Source organism: Crinia signifera, chromosome 3 (genome assembly GCF_055691185.1).
Source record: "Crinia signifera chromosome 3, ASM5569118v1, whole genome shotgun sequence".
In the NCBI taxonomy this organism is placed as follows: domain Eukaryota; kingdom Metazoa; phylum Chordata; class Amphibia; order Anura; family Myobatrachidae; genus Crinia; species Crinia signifera.
In genome coordinates this window covers 193,584,971-193,610,311 of record NC_139219.1, presented here as the reverse complement: position 1 = coordinate 193,610,311, position 25,341 = coordinate 193,584,971, and the positions used below count along the sequence as shown (strand labels likewise).

Here is a 25,341-nt window from a genome sequence, read left to right as displayed (position 1 = left end):
TGTTCTGTTCATTTTCTATGTAAGTGTGAAGAATGCAATAAGACATAAATATTTTTCTTCTCCAATAAAAAGTTCCTTTACGTCCTAAAGTAATGTTCCTCTTCTTATTTGACATTGTGTTGTTATTGTACTTTGAAATTAAAGAATTTTTATCAGGCATTATGTACATTAATTGCATTTCTGGTTTTAATCTATTTAACTTGATGTGCACATTGTATAACCTTTAATACCATTCAACCTTGATTTGTGGTTTCAGTAACTGGAAGAGCAATGAAGATGTGTTTGCCAAAGCTTGACATACTGTAAATACAATTATCAATCCTTTATTTGAACACTAGCAGAAACTGCATTTCCTAATTTTAGCACAGCAAAACTAGAAGATCACATACAGAATTACTAACCTAAGAAATCTGTTGTTGAAATGTTATTTTTTTTTATGTATATTCTCTATTTGAATAGATTTATTAGAAAATGTTTAATCACATAAACACTTTACAGATGTGTATAGTCCTGGAAAGTGTTCTCTTCTTTGTGATAGCAAAACAAGTCTGTATACACACACCTCAAAATGTCCACAAAACTGGTCTTGTAACAAGCTACTGATCTAGTTTAAAGAATATTTTGATCTATAGGAATGGCAGTCGTTAATCATGATGATTATGATGTATTGAAGGGATCAATAGTGGATTCCATTCTGGAAAAATGTTGGGGCAGTTGTATTTCACAGAATCTCCATTACAGATATTTTTCATTCAAATGGAGGAAGTGTGGAAAGATGTTCTAGTTTATAGTGTCCACCCTCTGCTGCTCCCTTGCCACCTTTCTTGTGTTCAAGAATTTGACGCATTTGCTCTTGTGCATATGCTGGCTTCTATGCAAGGGGTCCTGGTGGGGTAGGGAAGCCTAAGATTTCGGGTGCCATATAAGGGCATAGCTATCCAACCAAGGGAGTACTACCTAGGGTGTAGTGGGTGTGCTTATGATAAAATAAAAGTCCATCCAACTTATACGGAAAGGTTTTCATTAGAACATTCGGTACTTATGTAATATGTGGGCTCCCGTTTTTCTTATGAGACCGTGTCCCCTCGCGGGGCTCGCTGCGCTCGCCACGCTTCGGGCACGGTGGCTCGCTGCGCTCGCCACACTATATAAAATCAACTCCATGCGTAGGTGGATAGTTGGGGTATGAAAAAATGGGGTGCATTTAACATGGGAGCCCAGATAATACATAAGTATCGAACATTCTGTATGGAGTCCAGAGAGCAGGGGCAATTCTGCAGTCCAATAAACTTGAATGGGTTGCGTTTGGATATATCACATAGTCCATCTTGTTCCTGGAGCTTTGATTCAAGCCAGTAAAAGTGAAAATCGATCGGGCAGTTGTACACAGGGTGCCCCATCCAACACATGACATCTAACACATGATATGTCCGAGACTCCTCATTATATATACAGTCAAGAATTGTATAATCTTCGCCACAAGCATTGTTGTTCCGGCTTCCTCCTGGTAGATGTGATGGAAACCTGTTCACACAATATCCGCTTTTAGTGTACGCTGCAGTAGAAACCCGAGATGCAACAATCAGGGAACAATTTCCAGTGGGACAAACTATAAGGAGCCAGAGATCAGCCAGGTCTGGTGGTATTTCTATCAACCACTCAGAGAGCATGAGCTGGTTAGCATAATGCCTGGGCAGCTTTTTCCCAGGATCCACATTCATGTCCTCATCTGCCTCCCCTGCTGCATCTTCTATTTGGTTTTCCTCATCTATTTTCTTCTCATAATTCTCTGTCCATGCCAGCCAACGGGCATGGTACACATAATCCAAACGTTTCCCTTTTTGCAATTCTAGCAGTTTCCTCCTGCGCTCACTCTGCTCCAGAGAACTGTATTTGCCCTTGTACTGTTCCAAACTTGGGAGGGGAGCAGAAGGACTGTTTATATGTCAAGGTATAGAGAAACTTCCAGCCAGGGATACTGTTAGTGCGTTCCATTCACTATGCCGCGCCAAGAGCTGCTTGGAGGAAGCGGAAGCAGCTGGTCGGAAATTGTTGCCATGTCCTTTTGTTGAAATGTTATTTGTGATATCTTCATGGTATAATGATAACTTAAAGTTTAAAGGGGCCAATTTAATAACATTATTTGTAATAAAATAATGTGAAAAGGGTGTTTTCATAGCCTTTTCACATTATTTTATTTCGCAAATTTTTTGAAAATATTACCTTTTATTTTTATTTAAATTTAAACAGCAAGGGGAGGGTGCCGCAGGATGGGTAGATGAACAAGGACCACTGAACAGGGATATTTAATTCCACCCACACTGGCAGGCAATACTGTATGTACCGTACAATTTTTCTATATAAAATCTTCTCTTTTTTAGTATACAGTACTAGTTACCAGCTTGTTAAAACAACCTAACAGTAATGTCAGTGCCAGCGGCTGTGCACATCCGAACAGAGCAACACTTGACATCTAGTGGACAGTGACATGCAAAACACTTATAGAGGTGAGGAGCAGCGTTAGCCATACAGATGGAGCCAGGGTTATTCATACGGCCAGCATGTCAGAGCTTTCCATCTTGGCATGCCATTCGCTGAGATGGGGACGTGGGAGAGTCTCACATGCTTGAGCGTCCCATTTTCAGCAAATGGTGCGCAGAGACAGAAATCTAAACCTGGTTCCATCTGTATCATCTATCTATCTATCTATCTATCTATCTATCTATCTATCTATCTATCTATCTATATATCTAGGACAAGTGGTTTAGGTCAACAGCGCTTAAATGTGTAGGGGTCACGGACATTTGTATAGCAGCAGCAGCAGAAGCCATTTGAATGGAGGATTTATCAAGTACTTTTTATAAAATGATAGAAGCTGATTGGTTGCAACCTTACTTGTCCTATTTAGAAGGTTTAATACATACTCTCTGAAATTCATTCCCTGCAGAGAATGTAAAATCATCATTCAAAATGAAGGTGTATCCATAAAAATGCCCAGACACCCATAAAATGCTGAGCAAGCCCCATTCCCGCTGCTGTTCGCCCCCTGGCCCACCATAATGCTTGTGTACAGCTTGGTGACTAAAGCCATTTGAAAAGGGGAGCTGCACGTGCGTATAATAGACCATGCGCAGTGCCCAAAACATCAGGACGGGGCTGAAGTCGCTATATATCCTGTCAATCAGAATCACCCCATTGATGTACTAATGAACAAAACCATGTGCACTGCAGGTGGGGACAGATGTACTATGTGCAGGGAGAGTTAGATTTGGGTGAGTGTGTACTTCAAACTGATATCTACATTGCAGTGTAAAAATAAGCAGCCAGTGTTTATCCCGCACAGAAATAAAATAACTCACCCATATCTAACTCTTTCTGTACGTTACATTTTCCCCTCCTGCAGTGCAACATGGTTTTGTCCATTAGCAAACCAAGGGGGTGATTCTGATTCGATCTGTCCATGGCGTATATGTGCTGTGTAAAAAAAATCAAAACACATTTGGGCTGGCAGGCTCTCAGGATTATGGAGTAATTTGCATATGTGCTGTTTAGTTATTAAAGCCAGTGCTGAGTACCTGCAGCACTCATCTCAGACACTGCCCGGTGTGCGGCATGATACCAGATATCACACTGCACCAGGGTTAATATCGGCACTGGCTTCCTCTTTCCCCTCTCCCCTTCAATAGACTCTCTGGGGAGGCCTGTAGAGAGTCTATTGAAGGGGAGAGGGGAAAGAGGAAGCTAGTAAAGAATTCAAATGGGTCCTGGGGTGAAACTAATCACAATATTAGAGCCATATCTAAAAATAAACATAAATTAAAATGCTTACTGGCTAATGCAAGAAGCTTAGTGAGTAAAATCGGGGAGCTTGAAACGTTGATCAGTAGGGATGACTACGACATCATTGGTATTACAGAAACATGGTGTAATGAGTCGCATGACTGGGCATTAAACATGGAGGGATATACACTCTACAGGAAAGACAGGAAAAATAGAAGGGGCGGGGGTGTGTGCCTATATGTAAATAATAACTTAACATCATGTGAGAAAAATATGAGCACAGACCTGGAAGACGACAACTCGGAGACAGTGTGGGCAGAGATAACCGACAATAATAAGAAACCAAAAAACAAATTTATAATAGGGGTATGCTATAGACCACCAAATATAAATGAAAGGAAAGAGTCTCTTCTTTTAAACCAAATCAAACAAGCATCAAATCAGGGTCAGGTATTAATTATGGGGGATTTTAATTTACCCGACATTGATTGGGAAAACGAAACAGGTAAATCAGCAAGAAGCAATGAGTTCTTAAGCTTACTTAAAGACCAGTTTATTACACAAACGGTGGAAACTCCAACTCGTGATGAGGCACTCTTGGACTTAGTATTAACAAATAACACAGACTTAGTTTCAAACACAAAAGTAATTGAACAATTAGGGAACAGTGATCACAATATGGTTTCACTGGAAATCAACTTCAGTAAATTACATCAAAAAGGATCTGCAAAAATACTAAACTTCAGAAAAGCGAACTTTGAATTATTCAGGGAAGCCCTAACAGGAATTGGGTGGGAAACGGTTATGGAGGGAAAAAATGCAGAGGAAATGTGGGATACTCTAAAAAAGGTGCTTGATTCACTAACTATTGAATACATTCCTAAAGTAACTAAAGGTAAATTCAACAAAAAAAAGCCACCATGGTTGGACAAAGAAGTAAGGTCAGCTATCAACAATAAAACCAGAGCCTTTAAATTCTATAAAAATCACTTGAATGAGGAGGCGTTCGCAAAATACAAAGAATCAAACAAAACTTGTAAAGGGGTAATCAAAGCAGCTAAAATATTATATGAAGAGTGCATAGCCACTGAAAGCAAAATCAACCCAAAGAAGTTTTTTAAATACATAGGGCCTTATTTTGGTTCATTCTTTCTGACAAAATCCTTCTTAGATGGACAAAACCATGTGCACTGCAGGGGGGGCAGATGTAACATGTGCAGAGAGAATTAGATTTGGGTGAGTAATTTTGTTTCTGTGCAGGGAAAATACTGACTGCTTTATTTTTACACTGCAATATAGATCTCACTTTGAAGTAAAACCCCACCCAAATCTAATTCTCTCTGCACAAGTAACACCTGCCCCACCTGCAGTGCACATGGTTTTGCCCATCTAAGAAGGATTTTGTCAGAAAGAATGAACCAAAATAAGGCCCATAAATAGTAAACGTTTAATTAAGGAAAACATAGGCCCACTAACTGATACTAGTGGAAAAAGTGTTACTGAGGACAGGGGAAAAGCAAAACTGTTAAATGAGTTCTTCTCATCAGTATTTACTAAGGGAGAGCAGACTGTGGAACGAACATTTACCACAAACGGGACAAATAAGCCAGATCTCATTGTGGATTTCACACCGAAAGAAATAATACTGAGGCTAAGCAAACTCAAAACAAATAAGTCACCAGGGCCAGATGGGATTCATCCGAGGGTATTAATGGAATTAAGGGATGAACTAGCTACCCCCCTACATTATATCTTTAGCAAGTCACTATTGTCAGGTATAGTACCAAAAGATTGGAGAATAGCAGAGGTAGTGCCAATATTCAAAAAAGGAAGATCCAGCTAATTACAGACCCGTTAGTTTAACATCAATTGTGGGTAAACTATTTGAAGGATTTTTAAGGGATGGTATCCAGGAATATTTAGATCATCACTGTCTACTCAGTACTAACCAACATGGGTTCGTGAAAAATCGTTCATGCCAAACTAATCTACTAGGGTTCTATGAAGAGGTTAGCAAAAACCTCGATAATGGAAATGCTGTAGATGTGATTTTCCTAGATTTTGCTAAAGCCTTTGATACTGTCCCACACAAGAGATTGATTAATAAAATGGAGAACCTAGGATTGGGTGAAAATATCTGCAGATGGGTAGGGAATTGGCTATGTAATAGAGAACAAAGAGTGGTTGTGAATGGTGCCGTATCAGATATGATACCGGTACTAAGTGGAGTGCCCCAGGGTTCGGTTTTGGGGCCCATTTTGTTTAACATTTTTATTAACGATATTGGGATAGGGTTACTCAGCAATGTATCCATCTTTGCGGACGATACAAAACTTAGCAAAGTCATCAAATCACCAGAAGATGTCACCATGCTTCAAAATGATCATGCAATTCTAGATAAGTGGGCAAAAAAATGGAAGATGAGGTTCAATGTAGATAAATGTAAGGTTATGCACCTTGGGAGACACAACCAGTGTGCAAGTTACAACCTTAGCGGAGAGGAACTGGGTAATTCCATACTTGAAAAGGATCTAGGAGTCCAAATAGACAGCAATCTAGGATGTAGTGCCCATTGTAATGTAGCTACAAAAAAGGCCAACAAAATTCTGGCATGTATTAAGAGGGGAATGGAAACTAGGGACTCAAGGGTAATTATGCCACTATATAAAGCATTGGTGAGACCTCACCTAGAGTATGGAGTACAGTTCTGGGCCCCACACTATAAAAAGGACATCATAGAATTAGAAAAAGTCCAAAGGCGAGCAACAAAGCTTATTAGGGGAATGGAGAATTTAAGCTACGGGGAGAGATTAAGCAATTTGGGACTATTTACATTAGAAAAGAGACGTTTAAGGGGGGACATGCTCAACATGTACAAGTATATCAAGGGCCAATATAAGGAACTGTCACACACCCTATTTTCTACTAGAAAGGAATCTAGGACGCAAGGGCATGAGTATAGATTAGAAGAAAAAAGATTTCATTCAGCTAGTAGAAAGAATTTCTTTACGGTCAGAACAGTCAAACTCTGGAACTCTCTTCCCAGAGAGGTGGTAACGGCTGGCTCATTAAATGCGTTCAAGGCAAAGTTGGACAAACATTTACTGGAGAAAAACATCCATGGGTACAAATAAGAAATATAATTTGTCTGTAAAATACCAGAACCTACCAAATCAGCAATGGATATCTATACCAGGTTGAACTAGATGGACGCAAGTCTTTTTTCAGCCTTACCTACTATGTAACTATGTAACGAAAATTTAGACTAAAACTATTCATTGACAAAGGTATTTTCTGTGACTAAAATTTAGTGAGGTGGGGGGGGGGGGCGCCCCAGCGCTCACCCGGTCCACGGAGGAGGAGGAGGGGGGTGAGAGTGTGCGGTGGCCCGGCTACTGTGCTACACAGTAGCCAGGGGAGGAGAGGTGTCGGGCGGCTGCTACACGGAGGGGGGGGGGGAACGGGTGCCGGGCGTGCGTCAAACCCGGCACAGTAGCCGGGAGAGGGGGGGTGTCAGGCGGCTGCTACACGGAGGGGGGGGGATGGGTGCCGGGCGTGCGTCAAACCCGGCACAGTAGCTGGGAGAGGGGGTGTGTCAGGTGGCCGCTACACGGAGGGGGAGGAGGGGGGGTGCCGGGCATGCGTCGGACCCGGCTAGTAGCCGGGGGAGGAGGGGTTGGGAATGCTCTTGCGGACTCACCCCAGCCTGGCGTGTCACTCCACGGGGGCGGCGATGGGCTATGCGGCGGCGACAGGGGTGGAGGGGGGGACAGCTGCTCCAACTTCCGCCCTCCAGTGGCCGGCGCCCTAGGCAAATGCCTAAGGCTGCCTAGTGGTGGCGCCGGCCCTGTGTTGACTAAATATTCATCCATGCTGTCATGACTAAAATTGACTAGATGAAAATGCTGTATCAGGAAACCACAGTTTTCGAATGATTGATTTTTTTGGATTCTATAATTAACAAAGCCTCACTGGCCCTACATTTACGTACTTGCACTGAAGCTGTACAACAACTCTTTGCCATGAGAATCACTCAGTCAGTTTGTATAGATAGCTAATTAGCAGGGGCGTAACTATAGCACCGCAGCCCCCGCCACCGCGGGGGGGCGCTGTGCATGTGGGGGCGCCGGGGGCTGCGGTGGTATAGTTACCCCCCCCCCCAATCCCCTGCAGACTTACGTAACTTGCTGGTCCCGTCGGCTCCGTTCTTCCGATGAGGACCACAACAAAATGGCCGCCCCCATATAGCAAACAGTTCTCTGAAACTGTCTGCTGTACGGGGGCGGCCATTTTGTGGTGGTCCTCAGCAGATGAACGGACGGAGCCGCCGGGACCAGCGCGATAGGTAAGACTGCGGGGGAGGGGGTTAGCATGGGCGACGGGGCGGCGGGGGGGTGGGGGGGTGCTCGACGGGGCGGCGGGGGGTGGGTATGGGCGCCCCCCCCCCTAACGGCGGGGGGGCGCCCAAAACGTAGCTACGCCACTGCTAATTAGTTATCTTTAGCTAAATAGTTATATATTATAATATGAATCCTTACAGCTTAATTTTATTTTGCAGTAGACTAGTACTTTACTACTTATTTGTATCAAGCAGGTTGTATTTTTCTTTTATTATTTGAATTAAAAATTTTAATAAAAAAAAGCAATTGTATTCTTAAATTGATATTTGCAGAAAATGAAGTACCTGCTGTGAAGGAAATAGCATTTTTGTTGCACTTGTTTGATACCTAGATGACTAAACACATAGACCATTATTCTGGTTTACTTGCAAAGGCAAATTTTTTCTCAAAAGGACAAAACCATGAGCACTGCAGGTGGGGCAGATGTAACTTATGCAGGGAGAATTAGATTTGGGTGGGGTTTTACTTCAAAGTTATACCCCTTTCACACTGCAGTTCTTAAACGGTAAATTGCAGTTTTTTTTAGCCTTTTAAAACGGGTAGAGTTGCAGTGTGAAAGCTCCAGGGTGCTTTAACCATTTAACAAATACCGGACATCCTTTTGCTCAATTCTGTCACTACTCTGAAAACAGTTTTCAGAGGATTGCTTCATTAGGGCTATTTAATAATGGCATAACACAGCAGATGTGCGTAGTATGGTAGTTACTGGAAACCTGTACATTAACCCCTTCCCGACAATTGACGTACATTTACGTCATGGTCGGGAAGTACTTCCCGACACATGGCGTAAATGTACGTCATGGCATTTAACTGTCACCGCGTCTATAGACGCGGTGACAGTTTCAACATGTCTGCTGTCCCTGACAGCAGACATGTCCGTGCATGCCCAGGGGGGGCTGCGATGCCGCCCCCCCGTCGGCGATCGCTGTGATTGGCTGTTCAGTGTGAACAGCCATTCACAGCGTTTTCTGTGTCACCGGCGAATAACGTTCGCCGGTGACACGCGATCGGAGGTGATTGGTGCTGTAAAGTACAGCACCAATCACCGCGGGGTGTAAGGGTGACACTGGTGTCACCCCACCTCACCCCGCCCGCCCCCAAAGGCCGTGATTGGTCCGTCGGACCGACGGATTAATCACAGCCATGGAGGGGGGTTTAAACTAACGGTGACTGCACTGCAGACGCCATTCCGGTCTGGAATTGCGTGCAGTGCGGTCACCGTGCCTAGCTGCCGCGATATACTGACCAGAACCTTGCAAAATACTTACCTGATCCTTGCAAATATCTTGCCTGCTTCATCACTGTTTGTAGTGTGCTGGATGCTTCCTGGATCCTGTTACTTGTGACTTCCTGTGTTGTGAACTTGTGCTGCTGCAGTGTAATAGCGTTAGTTAGATAGAGAGAGATAGAGAGAGATAGTGTCAGAGAGTGCTATATTTTGTGCTGCTGCAGTGTGATATAGTTATAGAGAGAGAGATAGAGAGAGATAGAGAGAGATAGAGAGAGATAGAGAGAGATAGAGAGATATAGAGAGAGATAGAGAGAGAGAGATAGAGAGGCCTAGTGACAGAGAGTGCTATATTTTGTGCTGCTGCAGTGTGATAGTTATAGATAGAGAGATAGAGAGAGATAGAGAGAGATAGAGAGAGAGAGATAGAGATAGTGACAGATTGTGCTATATATTTTTTATATAACTGACTGCTGCCCCCCCTTTTGTGCTGATCAGTATAAATTAACTGATCAGCAACTTTTTGGGGGCGCAGGTTTTTTTTTATATATATATATATACCTGTCACTGCTGCTGCTGCAGTGTCATAGAGTGTTAGATAGTGAGAGATAGAGAGATAGAGAGAGATAGTGACAGAGAGTGCTAAATTTTGTGTCTGCTGCCCCCGCCTTTTGTGCTGATCACTATATCTGAGGTGATCAGCAACTTTTTGGGGGTGCAGAGGTTTTTTTTTTTTTATATATACCTGCCAGTTGCACTGTCAGTTGCACCAAAGGTTGTGCACCTGCTGCCCCTCACTGGTAATCAGTGTCGCATCACTGATCACCTTTTTTTTTTTTGTGTGTGCTGTGGGGTCTTTTTTTAATTTTTTTTTTACACACACTGTGATTTTGTGGGTGTCCTGTGGCCGCTGTGCGCTGATCAGTGACGTACATCACTGATCATCTTTTTCGGCACAGGGTTGATCTATTTTTTTTTTTTTTTGATCAAATTCCTGTTGCCTTTGAGCGCTGTTCAGTGACGGACGTTACTGACCAACATCTGTGCTTAATTTTTGGCGCAGGACCTTTTTTTTTTTTTTTTAACCCCTTCAATTTTTTTTTTTTAACCCCTTCAATTTTTTTTTTTAACCCCTTCAATTTTTTTTTTTAACCCCTTCAATTTTTTTTTTTTGTATAAAGTATTTTTTTTTTTCTGCACTACATACACACTACACACTACATACCCCCCGGGTTGAAATAAAGTTTGTACCCCCCCCCTACACTATACACGTGTTGAAACATTTCACTACCAGTAACACAAAAATAAAAATGGCATCCCAAATGTCATCCCAAATGTCATCCCAGTCATCCAGAAGAATGTATTCAGCGGAGGAGGCATATGCCATGATTGCTTCTGACTCTGACACAGCCAGTGATGCAAGCGGGGAATTTGAAGGATTCGCCTTAAGCTCCTCTTCCTCCTCTGGTGATGAGGGACCCCCTCAAAGACGCCCCCGTAGAGCAGCTGAGACCCCCCCCCCAATAATTGATCTCGTATGGACCCCACCACCAGACAATTTTGAGCCCCAGGTTCCTGAGTTTTTGGCCATGCCAGGAATCCAATTTGATTCCACAGGTCTCAGAGAAATTGACTTTTTCAAATTATTTTTCTCTGATGATTTTATAAATTTAATGGTGGACCAAGCTAATTTATATGCCCAGCAGTTTATTGCTCAAAACCCCACGTCATCATTTGCTAGGTGGACCCCTGTAGATGCAGTAGAGATGATGACGTTTTGGGGTCTGGTGTTTCATATGGGCATAGTAAAAAAGCCAGAAATTAGGCAATATTGGAGTACAGATGTTCTGTACAGCACCCCATTTTACCGTATGGCCATGCCCCGGGCTCGATTTGAGACGATCCTTAAATTTTTGCATTACAACGATAATGCACAGTGCCCACCCAGAGATGATCCCACCTTTGACCGGCTATTCAAAGTCAGGCCGGTCATTGATCATTTCAGTGCCAAATTTGAAGACATGTACATCCCAGATAAATTCATTTGCATAGACGAGTCCCTTATACATTTTAAAGGAAGGGTTAAATTCCGCCAGTACCTTCCCAGTAAGAGGGCAAGGTATGGCATAAAAATGTATAAGCTGTGTGAAAGCACCTCAGGGTACACTCACAGGTTTAGGGTATATGAAGGGAAGGATTCAAGAATTGAACCGCCAGAATGCCCCCCCTCCCTCGTAGGTGTTAGTGGAAAAATTGTCTGGGATTTAGTGCACCCCTTCCTGGATAAAGGTTATCACCTCTATGTGGATAACTTTTACACCAGCATCCCCCTGTTTAAGGCCCTTGGTTCAAGAGGTACAGCAGCTTGCGGTACTGTGCGCAAGAACCAAAGAGGCCTCCCAAAAACGCACATTGCCCAAGTAATGAGAAGGGGTGAAAGCAGGGGAATATGCACCGAAAATATGTTGTTGGTCAAATATAAGGACAAGAGGGATGTCCTTATACTGACAACAATTCACGGAGACAGTACCACCTCCGTCCCTGTACGAGGTACCAGTACCCACACCTCAAAACCTAATTGTATCCTGGATTACAATAGGTACATGGGCGGAGTGGATCTTTCAGATCAGGTACTGAAGCCGTACAGTGCCCTGCGGAAAACAAAAATCTGGTACAAGAAGCTGGCCGTGTATATCATCCAGATGGCACTGTATAACGCTTACGTGCTATTCCGTTCTACCGGCCAGAGGGGGACATTTATGCACTTTCAAGAGGAAGTCATAAAGGGCCTAATATTTGGGAACCAGCAGGCAGAGGGCCCCAGTACTTCTAGTACTGGCCCCCGTATTGTACCAGGGCAGCATTTTCCTGATGAAATCCCCTCCACTGGAAAAAAGGGCAGGACACAAAAAAGGTGCAAAGTTTGCTATAAAAAGGGAATAAGAAAGCAAACTATTTTCCAGTGTGACACTTGCCCCGACAAACCCGGCCTATGTATAAAGGATTGTTTTAAAATATACCACACATCTATGGATTATTAGGTTCATAATTTCACCGTGCTTCGGGGGTCTTGCTAATGCCACATAGCACCCACCATTCATTCCACCAGAATCTGAGCCGCAAAATCCAAAAATCACTCCTTCCCTTCTGAGTCCTGCCATGCACCCAACTGGTATTTTTTGGTCACATGTGAGGCATTGCCGTACTCGGGAGAAATTGGGGCACAGATTTTGGGGTGCTTTTTCTCCTTCATACCTTCTGAAAATGAAAAATTTTGAGCCAGAACTGCATTTTTGTGTAAAAAAATGTAATTTTTCATTTTCACTGCCCACTTGTATCAAAATTGGTGAAACCCCTGGGGGTTTGAAATGTACACTATACCCCTAGATGAATTCCCTGAGGGGTGTAGTTTGCAAAATGGGGTCACTTGTGGGGGGGTTCCACTGTATTGGTGCTTTGGGGGTCTTGCTAATGCGACATAGCACCCACCATCATTCCACCAGAATTTGTGCTGCAAAATCCAAATATCACTCCTTCCCTTCTGAGTCCTGCCACTTTTTGGTCACACATGAGGCATTGCCGTACTCGGGAGAAATTGGGGCACAGATTTTGGGGTGCTTTGTCTCCTTCATTCCTTCTGAAAATGAAAAATTTTGAGCCAGAACTGCATTTTTGTGTAAAAAAATGTAATTTTTCATTTTCACTGCCCACTTGTATCAAAATTGGTGAAACCCCTGGGGGTTTGAAATGTACACTATACCCCTAGATGAATTCCCTGAGGGGTGTAGTTTGCAAAATGGGGTCACTTGTGGGGGGGTTCCACTGTATTGGTGCTTGGGGGGTCTTGCTAATGCGACATAGCACCCACCAAAATTCCACCAGAATCTGAGCTGCAAAATCCAAAAATCACTCCTTCCCTTCTGAGTCCTGCCATGCACCTAACTGGTATTTTTTGGTCACATGTGAGGCATTGCCGTACTCGGGAGAAATTGGGGCACATATTTTGGGGTGCTTTTTCTCCTTCATACCTTCTGAAAATGAAAAATTTTGAGCCAGAACTGCATTTTTGTGTAAAAAAATGTAATTTTTCATTTTCACTGCCCACTTGTATCAAAATTGGTGAAACCCCTGGGGGTTTGAAATGTACACTATACCCCTAGATGAATTCCCTGAGGGGTGTACTTTGCAAAATGGGGTGACTTGTGGGGGGGTTCCACTGTATTGGTGCAACATAGCACCCACCATTCATTCCACCAAAATCTGTGCTGCAAAATCCAAAAATCACTCCTTCCCTTCTGATTCCTGCCATGCACCCAACTGGTATTTTTTGGTCACATGTGAGGCATTGCCGTACTCGGGAGAAATTGGGGCACAGATTTTGGGGTGCTTTTTCTCCTTCATACCTTCTGAAAATGAAAAATTTTGAGCCAGAACTGCATCTTTGTGTAAAAAAATGTAATTTTTCATTTTCACTGCCCAGTTGTATCAAAATTGGTGAAACCCCTGGGGGTTTGAAATGTACACTATACCCCTAGATGAATTCCCTGAGGGGTGTAGTTTGCAAAATGGGGTCACTTGTGGGGGGGTTCCACTGTATTGGTGCTTGGGGGGTCTTGCTAATGCGACATAGCACCCACCAAAATTCCACCAGAATCTGAGCTGCAAAATCCAAAAATCACTCCTTCCCTTCTGAGTCCTGCCATGCACCCAAATGGTATTTTTTGGTCACATGTGAGGCATTGCCGTACTCGAGAGAAATTGGGGCACAGATTTTGGGGTGCTTTTTCTCCTTCATACCTTCTGAAAATGAAAAATTTTGAGCCAGAACTGCATTTTTGTGTAAAAAATGTAATTTTTCATTTTCACTGCCCACTTGTATCAAAATTGGTGAAACCCCTGGGGGTTTGAAATGTACACTATACCCCTAGATGAATTCCCTGAGGGGTGTAGTTTGCAAAATGGGGTCACTTGTGGGGGGGTTCCACTGTATTGGTGCTTGGGGGGTCTTGCTAATGCGACATAGCACCCACCAAAATTCCACCAGAATCTGAGCTGCAAAATCCAAAAATCACTCCTTCCCTTCTGAGTCCTGCCATGCACCCAACTGGTATTTTTTGGTCACATGTGAGGCATTGCCGTACTCGGGAGAAATTGGGGCACATATTTTGTGGTGCTTTTTCTCCTTCATACCTTCTGAAAATGAAAAATTTTGAGCCAGAACTGCATTTTTGTGTAAAAAAATGAAATTTTTCATTTTCACTGCCCACTTGTATCAAAATTGGTGAAACCCCTGGGGGTTTGAAATGTACCCTATACCCCTAGATGAATTCCCTGAGGGGTGTACTTTGCAAAATGGGGTGACTTGTGGGGGGGTTCCACTGTATTGGTGCAACATAGCACCCACCATTCATTCCACCAAAATCTGTGCTGCAAAATCCAAAAATCACTCCTTCCCTTCTGAGTCCTGCCATGCACCTAACTGGTATTTTTTGGTCACATGTGAGGCATTGCCGTACTCGGGAGAAATTGAGGCACATATTTTGGGGTGCTTTTTCTCCTTCATACCTTCTGAAAATGAAAAATTTTGAGCCAGAACTGCATTTTTGTGTAAAAAAATGTAATTTTTCATTTTCACTGCCCACTTGTATCAAAATTGGTGAAACCCCTGGGGGTTTGAAATGTACACTATACCCCTAGATGAATTCCCTGAGGGGTGTACTTTGCAAAATGGGGTGACTTGTGGGGGGGTTCCACTGTATTGGTGCAACATAGCACCCACCATTCATTCCACCAAAATCTGTGCTGCAAAATCCAAAAATCACTCCTTCCCTTCTGATTCCTGCCATGCACCCAACTGGTATTTTTTGGTCACATGTGAGGCATTGCCGTACTCGGGAGAAATTGGGGCACAGATTTTGGGGTGCTTTTTCTCCTTCATACCTTCTGAAAATGAAAAATTTTGAGCCAGAACTGCATCTTTGTGTAAAAAAATGTAATTTTTCATTTTCACTGCCCAGTTGTATCAAAATTGGTGAAACCCCTGGGGGTTTGAAATGTACACTATACCCCTAGATGAATTCCCTGAGGGGTGTAGTTTGCAAAATGGGGTCACTTGTGGGGGGGTTCCACTGTATTGGTGCTTGGGGGGTCTTGCTAATGCGACATAGCACCCACCAAAATTCCACCAGAATCTGAGCTGCAAAATCCAAAAATCACTCCTTCCCTTCTGAGTCCTGCCATGCACCCAAATGGTATTTTTTGGTCACATGTGAGGCATTGCCGTACTCGAGAGAAATTGGGGCACAGATTTTGGGGTGCTTTTTCTCCTTCATACCTTCTGAAAATGAAAAATTTTGAGCCAGAACTGCATTTTTGTGTAAAAAATGTAATTTTTCATTTTCACTGCCCACTTGTATCAAAATTGGTGAAACCCCTGGGGGTTTGAAATGTACACTATACCCCTAGATGAATTCCCTGAGGGGTGTAGTTTGCAAAATGGGGTCACTTGTGGGGGGGTTCCACTGTATTGGTGCTTGGGGGGTCTTGCTAATGCGACATAGCACCCACCAAAATTCCACCAGAATCTGAGCTGCAAAATCCAAAAATCACTCCTTCCCTTCTGAGTCCTGCCATGCACCCAACTGGTATTTTTTGGTCACATGTGAGGCATTGCCGTACTCGGGAGAAATTGGGGCACATATTTTGTGGTGCTTTTTCTCCTTCATACCTTCTGAAAATGAAAAATTTTGAGCCAGAACTGCATTTTTGTGTAAAAAAATGAAAATTTTCATTTTCACTGCCCACTTGTATCAAAATTGGTGAAACCCCTGGGGGTTTGAAATGTACACTATACCCCTAGATGAATTCCCTGAGGGGTGTACTTTGCAAAATGGGGTGACTTGTGGGGGGGTTCCACTGTATTGGTGCAACATAGCACCCACCATTCATTCCACCAAAATCTGTGCTGCAAAATCCAAAAATCACTCCTTCCCTTCTGAGTCCTGCCATGCACCCAACTGGTATTTTTTGGTCACATGTGAGGCATTGCCGTACTCGGGAGAAATTGGGGCACAGATTTTGGGGTGCTTTTTCTCCTTCATACCTTCTGAAAATGAAAAATTTTGAGCCAGAACTGCATTTTTGTGTAAAAAAATGTAATTTTTCATTTTCACTGCCCACTTGTATCAAAATTGGTGAAACCCCTGGGGGTTTGAAATGTACACTATACCCCTAGATGAATTCCCTGAGGGGTGTAGTTTGCAAAATGGGGTCACTTGTGGGGGGGTTCCACTGTATTGGTGCTTGGGGGGTCTTGCTAATGCGACATAGCACCCACCAAAATTCCACCAGAATCTGAGCTGCAAAATCCAGAAATCACTCCTTCCCTTCTGAGTCCTGCCATGCACCCAAATGGTATTTTTTGGTCACATGTGAGGCATTGCCGTACTCGGGAGAAATTGGGGCACAGATTTTGGGGTGCTTTGTCTCCTTCATACCTTCTGAAAATGACAAATTTGGAGCCAGAACTGCATTTTTGTGTAAAAAAAATAATTTTTCATTTTCACTGCCCAGTTGTACCACAATTGGTGAAACCCCTGGGGGTTTGAAATGTACACTATACCCCTAGATGAATTCCCTGAGGGGTGTAGTTTGCAAAATGGGGTCACTTGTGGGGGGGTTCCTAACTTTTAGCATCTTATGGTGCCTAGAAACCTACATGGTGCCTAAAAAATAATCTCATAAAAAGGAGGCTCCAAAATCAAGTAGGTGCTCCTTCTATTATGAAGCCTGTGGTTTGGTCAACGTGCACACTAGGGCCACATATAGGATATTTATGAAAACAAAAGAATTGGGGGAATCAATTTTTAGTCACATTTCTCTAGTAAAATGTACTGTGTTCCTTAGAAAAATGTATTAAAATTGCAAATCTGCAAAAAAAATGAAATTTTGAAATTTCACCTACACTTTGTTTTAATTCCTGTGAAACACCTAAAGGGTTAACAAACTTCCAAAATGCTGTTTTGAATACTGTGAGGGGTGCAGTTTTTGAAATGGTATCATTTATGGGGGTGTCTCACATACAAGTCCCTCAAAGTCACATCAGAACTGAACTGGTCCCTAAAAAAATCAGTGTTTGAAATTTTCTTGAAAATTTGAGAATTTGCTATTCATATTGTAAGCCTCCTAGTGTCCAAAAAAATTAAAAGGAAGTTGAAATAATGATGGAAACATAAAGTAGACATATGGTCTATGTTAGTTATTAACTATTTTGAGTGGTATGATTATTTGTCTCACAAGCAGAAAATTTAACATTTTGCAAATTGCTAAATTTTCCATTTTTTTACGACATTTTGGTATTTTTCACAAAAAAACACAGACTGTATCGACCCAAATTTACCACTAATTTGAAGTACAATGTGTCACGAAAAAACAATCTCAAAATCACTGGGATAAGTAAAAGCAAAAAAAAGTTCTCCCCACTTAAGTGAGACATGTCAGATTTGAAAAAAAGGGCTCTGTCAGGAACGCAAAAACTGGCTCTGTCAGGAAGGGGTTAAAAAAATAAATTAAAAAAAATGGATTTTTGGTACGCCTATCCTTTTGATCCTAGTAGGTCAGCCCCCTATTTAAATGAATCATACAATCATGCAGCAGATGGATTGTATGACAGATTGTGAGTGCATTGTGTGTCCAAAAGCCACCAAGGACTGCCAGCGAGTAAAAGGGAAATTGGACACAATCATGATTGTGAGACCGGTCTTTCAAATGTATGTCCACCTTAAGACTAAATTCCCTGACAAAATGAACACTGCACTGCACAGCCTATGCGTGTCCGACCCGTTAGCTGTCACTGCCCGCTTAAGGGTTAAAGGACAGAAGTTTCCAACCGAGTACCCATGTGGCATGGCATCTACAGTGTCAATATCAGGTATCTTGGGAATCCTGGGATTGAGAATTTTTTAATCCCAGTATTGAAAAAGTGCCCGGGATTGGCCTCCCTACTCAGACATTAGACTTTATTTTACATATTTTAATATTGTTTAAAACTAAAACAAAAATATATTTAAAATGAGAAAATATATTTAATAGTATAGATATGAGCAGTTACATATGGCATCACAATAAACAATAACTTTATTCACAATTTGTATGCATGTTCTTATTTTATACTATTTCAGAACATACTTCATTTTGCCCAGGGCTAATAATGTTCAATGTCATATAACTCCAAAAGAGAGACAAGCAGAAATAAGACATCTCCAGTGCATAATCAAGCAATTACTCATCGGTCCACTCAACTAGGCTGTAATACAAATGTGTCTAAACCTTAAAGCAACTGTTATCAACACAGAACAAGGCAAAAAGCCCTGGGGCTCATAAAAAGTGCATTGCCAATGTTACATCCTTCTTCAAACAAGCAACTTCAAGAGCCACAGTAGAAATCTGTTCACTCCCTAGAAACCAATTACCAGCATGTTGAGCCAGTGTAATGAAATACATTGAAAATAAGGATATCTGTGCCTATAGTTGTCAAAGACCTTTGCAAAGTAGAAATATTCACTCTTGGCGTGTTGGGAATCTTCCTGAATCCATTGTGTTAATGGATGTACTAATTATTAGAACTAGTGGACAATAGTAATACAGACTAAAGCAAAAGTCAGTACAATTAGTACATTACTGTAGGTCAGAGCACCCAACCAATCATCTACAAGTAGGTGCTATTGTGGTTCCCTGTAATATTCAGAAATGTGGTTGTTCCACATGCTGTGAAGGATCTCTTGGGTGCAATGTTTCTACAACATGATGGACATAATAGATTCCATATAATAACTCCACTGTTTCAAAGACATCCTGAGCAAGAGAGATAAGGTTATACTGTCCTTATTAAAGAGCTACAAGGGAGTGTGAAACAAATATCGCAGACTAAAGGTGCATCTTGCGGGTGCGATGCGCACTCCCGCGCACATCCCATCACACAGCTCAAAAAGTATGTGCTGTACTAGGATCGGACCGCATTGCATGCAAATCGCATGCGATCTAGTCCAAAATGCATAAAATTATTGTACCGTACATGGGCACCTCAAGGCTTTGTATGCACTAAAATGATATATTTACAGTTTGTCATATTGGAATGACAAAACATGAAGATCGTTCAGTGGGTACACATCATTGCACGCTCCTACTGGTCACTTATAAGAACTGGTTGGACATGGTGCACAGCCAATCAGAAAATATCATATATGGTGCTGTGCAATGTAATGAGTGACAGAATGAGCTATCATTCAATGGTTCACTACATCATATATTGTGTACAGGCAATCTTGCATGGTGCGGGGCAAAGGGATTGCATCCCGACCATCAGCAAGATTGCATTGTGCATTTGGGCCGGATATCGTTCTGATGTATTGTATGTCCAGCTGTAGTGTTTTTTAAGGGTTAGATCACCAGACTAAGCTGTATACAACCCGTATGGTAGCAAAATATCACATCAGAAGCCAATACACTGGAAGATTAACATCCATTGTGTGCTGAGCAAAGTTCAGATAGTAGTATATACTGTATGCCAGCCAATTCTGGAAGCACATACACAGTATGCAATATTTCAGCGGTTCTCAAACTGTGGGTCCTGACCCCAAAGTGGGTCCCTACCTTCTCATCATGGGGTTGCGACTCCATGTTGTTGGCTATCAGGCTGATGACTTTTCTAATCTCAGTCAGTGATTGAAGGAGTCTGAAATATCTGTTGAATTGTCTGTTATGTTAGGCTCCTCCCATCATTTTGTGCCTCCACATTGCTGCCATGTATGTGCTGTCTGCTGACTACACATGTGATGTGATGACCTTCTGCGGTATCTTGCTTGGGGTAATGTCATTTTTTTTATTGTCGGATGGGGTTCCAGAGGGAAATAAGGACCCCTGCAATATTTGAAACGATATTGCTAATTTAGGCCTTCTGTGTGATATAGTTTAAAATAGCGCTTTGTGTATATGCTCAATATCTTTGATGATACGCATGCAGCTCAATCTTGGCTATATGCTCAATTAATGCATGTTAGAGGAATCATTGACGATATTGCTGACTGAGTGTATCGTCTAGAGCAGGGGTGGAAGTAGGAATGAATGCAGCAGGTTTGAAAATGTGACAGTTAGTAATGACTACAACTATGCACCAACTAGGTAATATGGAAAACCTGGACCACTAGTAGATCTTGAAGACGGGTTTTGCAACCCCAGGTCTAGACTTTGGCCCTTATTCTAATCGGCTCGGTACGGCCCGCGTGCGGCCGTACCGCCGATGTTTTCTCTCTGCACATGCGCAGAGGTCACTCTGCGCATGTGCAGGGGAATTCTCCGTGTTAAAAATTTAGACGCCGCAAAGGGGGCGTATAGGGGCGTGAGGGGCTTCATCCCCTCATTTCCCTATGTGTACGCCCCGCGTTTCATGGGCGTTCCCATGCAAACGCGGGGCGTACGCATGGTAATGAGGGCATGACGCCACTCATGGGGGCGGAAAGCTGACGTCGCCGGATGTCAGCTTTCAGCCCCCATACAAGCTACCACACGGACGATTGTCCGTGTGGTCTCAGCTTGCGGGAGCTGCCGCGGCGTGCGGTCCTGCCTTCGATGGTCGTCGACCATCGAATGCAGGGGGCAGCTCCCAGCATGGTGGAGGCGTACGCCTCCACCATTTTCGTGCGGTTCGCCAGCCGTCCGTGTACGGACGGCCGTGGCGAACCGTATGGTGGGCGGGGATTCGTCTGGTGCGGTCGGAGCCGCATATGCGGCTCGACCGCACCAACCAGAATAAGGGCCTTTATGGGGCTTTAAAAGGTTGTTGGGTTGTTGGGTTTTTAATTACTTACTGCCACTTATGGGCTGTTGAGTGCTGCACTCAATACGCACTCAAACCAAGTTTAATGCAGTATTTGTCTGTGTTCTGCCTTTTATATGCCAGTGGTAGCTGTCAGCTAGAACCTCACAGGTGGCTGGTTGGTACTTGTTTCCTAGCAGGGCGCCCAGTTTTCCTACGTACGCTACCGTAGTGAAATCGCATCACATGGGCCATTTTAGTGCCATGCGATGCGATGCAATCTTTTTATGTAATTTATTCACTGCTCTGTTGGCCCCAGGGGATCGCATCGCACCTCCCGCAAAATTGGGTGCGGTGCCATGTCATTAGCTATACACTTGTGTGACATACAATGAGGTTTTAGTCAACTCCCCCACACACACGCACACTATCCACACCACCCCAAAGCATGGCGAGCGCAGCAAGCCCCGCGAGGGGTGGCAGAACGCGTCCTCCCAACCTTTCCATACCCCCACTATCGACGTCAGAGTGGAGTTGATTTTATATAGTGTGGCAAATGCAGCAAGCCACCGAGCCCGAAGTGTGGCGAGCGCAGCGAGGCCCACGAATCGCCCGCTTCATGCTTGGTGGCTCATTACAATATATAAAATGAACTCCACGCCAACGTGGATAGTGGGGGTATGAAAAGGTCAGGAGGACGCGTTCCGCCACTCCTCGCGGGGCTCGCTACGCTTCGGGTGGCATGGATAGTGGGGGGTGACTAAAACCTCATTGTATGTCATACAAGTGTATATCTAATGGCATGGCATCGCACCTCTCGATTTTGCGGGAAGTGCGATGCGATCCCCTGGGGCCAACAGAGCAGTGAATAAATTACATAAAAAAATCGCACTGCATCGCACGACAATAAAATGGCCCATACAATGCAATGCGATTTTAGTACGGAGAATAGCCCTGTACGCAAATAGAGTACTGGACGCCCTGCTAGGAAACAATTTTTTTCTTCATTTTAACTCCCCCCTCCCCCTTTTTTAAACTGTCTTAATGATTTTCATTAAAAGTGCTACCTGTACCTTACCATTGGCACATTATTGGTAATTATTATTATCTTTCAGTGTCATACCATTGCATTTTTATTCATTGTCAATTAATTGTACTTAGCGCAGTGTACTCTGTTTTCTCTTCTTTCCAGTTGGGGACTTACTACCCCCTTTTTTCCTACACTGCAGCTTGGCAGAGCAACACATATCCCCTGCGCCCCCCACACCAGTGGATAACTTGTTATCCACAATTTTCTCCAAGGAAACAAGTACCGGCTGGTTCATTGGCAGTGGGCTGCAGCAGTTGTATTGAGCTTCAAATGATACTAGATGCAGAAGGTGTAGCAGAATAAGTACAGATGATTGACAAGCTGATGACAAGTATTGAAATCCTTAATCCTTAACCTTGGTATGCTTCTCACAGTTAAATGCCTCTCAGTTTCATCAGAAGGAGTAACATGACTCAGGTCTGGATATGGTGTTTTATAACAGAATCCTCTCATCAATGAGATCATAATTGTTAATTACCTCCCATCTGTGTATGTACACAGCCAGGTAAATTCAAACTGCTACAGATTAGTATTTAATAAAAACAAGAGAATATACTGTATAATGTACATTTTTCTAAAACCTAGAACCCTGTTATCAGAAAACAAATTGTTTAAACTTTAAAATAACAGTTTTGACAGCCATGTGTTTTCTTCATGCACAATGATTCAAATATGTTTCTACCTAAATATTAACATTCTCAGAAACTTGTTACAATGTAGCAGAGTGTAGCATAGCACAGAATGAAGCCAGTGGCAGTCACAGAAGCAGTAATAGAACAATGTTAAACAGTTATTGCAACAGTAATCTCTTTATTTTCACAGTACACTTGCTATACAATGAATTTAAAGACAGACACATATGGTATGTCTGTTGTATAAATAACAATATTAGTGTGACAACTTCAGAGAACACAAATACAATGAATATCTAGACATAGGGCCTGTTTCTGGTTTTCTTGGTAAGCTACGAACCAAGCACCAGAGATGCTACAACACGAATATCCACTACCACCCTCCCCCACCCTGCCACCTATTCCTCTTGGTACCATGCAACGGGCTGTGTAACAAAGACACACCCCCTCGCAGCAGGAGAAATCATTTGATGGTCACTGCATATATATTTAACTAATAAATGAATGTAAATTGTTAAAATACAGTACTCTCCACTAATACTAATATTAACGATTATGCACCCTAATATTAATTGAGAGTAAAGGTGCGTACACACTGAAAGATATAATGAATGATATCGCTAATATCACAGAATATGTATGCAATGAATAACGACTTATGCTCCCTCCTGAGGGTCATTAATGACCCCACTCTCATCTGTACATGCAGCTCAATCTGACAATATCCCCAGTGACTGCATGTCCTGCAGGGTACCTGATGACATCACAGAACAATACTGGTCAATGATAGAGTTAAATCTATATGGTAGGTGCTACATCGTACACCCGTCGGCACCTCCAATCTAGTTATCAATATAATTTTGGCCGGAATCACCCATTGTGTACTGGGCTTAACAGTAATATATGAGTCTATATCTAATTGTAAAATTATACAACATAACCATCTAAAATGTATTCATTTACCTCAATTAGTTATATTGGGGTAGGTGTAACAACATCCATTTAATCTTTTTGAATTTTTGCTTCCTGCTTCTCCTGCCTTTTTTTTTTTTTTTACTTCCTGTTGGGGCCGGGGAAGGTCGCACCCTTGTGGAGCTCCCATTCCATTACGTGGAGCTCCCATAACCAGCCCCCCCAGATCACGCCAGGATAGACAAGCAAGCTGTGACCAAAGGGCGGGAGGATCATCACGGAGGGGAGAATGTTGAGGATCCCCATGCAGCATAGCGGTAGTCTGGCCTAGCAGAGGCCCTCGCAGGCCTTGTCCCCAGACACCGACATCCCTCAAGCGGCCTCCGGCTAGTGGACCAGTGGCGCCACTGATTGCTGCCTAGGCACTGTGCAGCTCGGTGGGAATGTATTCCTTGTGTGATAACTGTACTGTCCTTGCTTATATCTTTACCTACCTGGCTGCTGCAATGACCAGTGGCGCTGCTGATGGCTGCCTAGGCGCTGTGCAGCTCGGCGGATATGTGTTCCCTGTGTGATAACTGTACTGTTTCTGCTTAAATTGTTACCTACCTGGCTGCTGCGATGACTAGTGGTGCCGCTGATTGCTACCTATGCACTGTGCAGCTTGGTTGGAATGTGTTCCCTGTGTGATAACTGTACTGTCTCTGCTTATATCATTACCTACCTGGCTGCTGCAATGACCAGTGGCGCCGCTGATGGCTGCCCAGGCGCTTTGCTGCTCAGTGAATATATGTCACCTGTGTCTTTTATCCCCAGGGCACATCTAGCCTATACCTGTATGTGTTATGTATATCTGTACTGTCACTGTTGAACTATTACCTAAACTGGCTATTGCACAGCAATCCAAATCTAATTCCTAGTATACGCAAGTATACCTGGCCAATAAGGCTGATTCTGATTAACATGGAGAAGCGGGCACACTTTCCCCCCGAATGTATTATAGTAATCGTTATCTCTCCTCTGTTCCATATTTTCTTTTTCTTCAAGGTTTCTCATTCTACGTCCGTTTGTCCCTGCACTGTGCATGCGTTTCTTAACTCTTTGAGTACCAATTGAATTTGTCAAAATAGGTGTGAAAATTAGCAAGCAAACACTTCTAATTATCATAATGAACTGTAATGTTTACCTTACATGTTTTATTTAATATGCTGGCATTCTTAGAGGCTATTTTGTACATCTCTAACAAAGATGTTGGCACTCAAAGGGTTAAATACCCTATGTTTTCCTTGGCCCTTTTCCTCACGTGTGACTTTAGAAAGCTTTGAATTGGATGTTTCAGTCTCCTCCAACTGCACAGCATTGGAGCATGTCCTCATAGTAGCACTCTGCATCCTCCCAGTCTTTGTGGAAAAGCAGCTTGAGCACTCTTTGGCGACCGCACTGCTCTGTGGCATAGCCCAGGTACATCTCCAGGGCCCAGAACATGG

At 43.1% G+C, this 25,341-nt stretch overlaps 1 pseudogene; it reads right to left on the bottom strand.

The window, feature by feature from the left end:
- Positions 1-748: 748 nt before the first annotated feature.
- LOC146062949 (snurportin-1 pseudogene) lies at positions 749-25,308 on the bottom strand (annotated as a pseudogene).
- Positions 25,309-25,341: the final 33 nt, after the last annotated feature.